Source organism: Perkinsus marinus (genome assembly GCF_000006405.1).
Source record: "Perkinsus marinus ATCC 50983 genomic scaffold scf_1104296957852, whole genome shotgun sequence".
NCBI lineage: Eukaryota > Perkinsozoa > Perkinsida > Perkinsidae > Perkinsus > Perkinsus marinus.
In genome coordinates this window covers 319-1,770 of record NW_003206988.1, presented here as the reverse complement: position 1 = coordinate 1,770, position 1,452 = coordinate 319, and the positions used below count along the sequence as shown (strand labels likewise).

The following is a 1,452-nucleotide window of genomic DNA, read 5'->3' as shown; positions in this document are numbered from 1 at the left end:
CGCCAAGCTTATTGTTGGTGATTGTCAAGTTTTGCTTGAGGTCAATTCGGAGACCTGACCAGCATTGTAGGCGTGCTCTTCCATCATCATGCCAGAGATGGTCTTCCCAGTATCATCCACGTAGACATCGCCGTGAACGAACCACAAGATAGGCAGGATGCTCAGAATGAAGAGAAGCTTCATACGAACTTAAGGACAAGCACGTAATGTCCTGAACCCTTGAAAAATACAGACAATGTCAGCATAACATCGCCAGGTTGCTCGAGTTGTCTTCCACATTGTGCGACCTAGACAAATTTTGCGCACACAGAGGAATCTGTCCTCACTTCACTGATCAATATGTGAACGTCACTCCTAAGCATTATGTCAGGAACTATCGAGATATTGTGCAACTCGACACTTGTAGCCGATGTGACGTGAAAGAAAGAATAGTTTTTTTGGGCGGTTGGTCTGGTTTTATTGTCCTGCGGGAAGATCGATCAATTCACGTGTGCAGGCCAACTTGCACGCAACCCGTCGCCTTCTGCCGGTCTGTGCGTCACCTTCATGCACAAATCACAGCAACCTGACGAAGTGGTCTTCCTTCCCAGATGACTCAGCAAAAGGAAATTGATTTGTCCCAGAAGTAGCGGATGATAATATCAGATAACCGTGCCATCTATGGATGTAAAAGAGCCTGCATAGAGAGCATGAGGAGACATTGTCTCCGAGACAATGATATACACGACACGGGTTGGGTTTTGTACCAGAGATTCGGTGGAAAGAGCCCAACTGCCTCCATTATGGGCATGTAAGACGAAGATTACTCTCCAGGGAGTGCCTGGCAGGCACGGACTATCACACAACATGCACGCATCATGCGTGCGTGACGCACGCTCTACAATCAAGTGCGCCTAAAAATGTGGGCACGCATGCACAGAGCAACAGTTTAGCCGAGTGGTCTAAGGCGCTGGCTTAAGGCGCCAGTCTGAAAGGGCGGTTCAAACCATACAGCTGTCATGTTGCCCTTTGCTCATTGTTCAATATACGACATTTTTCGTGATTGAATTTTTCAGACCATCTGCAAATATGCCGTGGACCAACTCGAGTTAAGTCTGGCAACTCTGCTCGACCCAGCTTGTACTCCAAACTCTTACCATCACCCGCTTCAAGGGCATCAGATTCAGAATCGAATTTTCGAGGCTCCTAAACATTGTCGAACAACTGCTTAGAACAAATCCAGACCAGCTCGAGCTGCTATCCAGTCCACAGCTCTAAGCTGTGAACCAAACGATGCAAAGTTGTTGCTGTGTGCGACTAAAGTTAGCAACACCTTGTCGTCTTACAGTTCTTAGTATTAGCTATAGCACGCATGCTCTAGGTGTAGTCGAAGTGGGCACTTCAAGTTCTTTCCCCATTGTCATCGTCAATACCATCAATAAGACGACGTTGTTGGGTTAATTATGAGATCGA

The 1,452-nt window shown here is 47.0% G+C and overlaps 1 non-coding gene across 1 annotated transcript; it reads left to right on the top strand.

The window, feature by feature from the left end:
* Positions 1 to 922: 922 nt before the first annotated feature.
* On the top strand, positions 923 to 999 carry Pmar_PMAR025201. Its single transcript has one exon. It is a non-coding gene; the product is annotated as a tRNA-Leu (tRNA).
* The last annotated feature ends 453 nt before the right edge of the window (positions 1,000 to 1,452 follow it).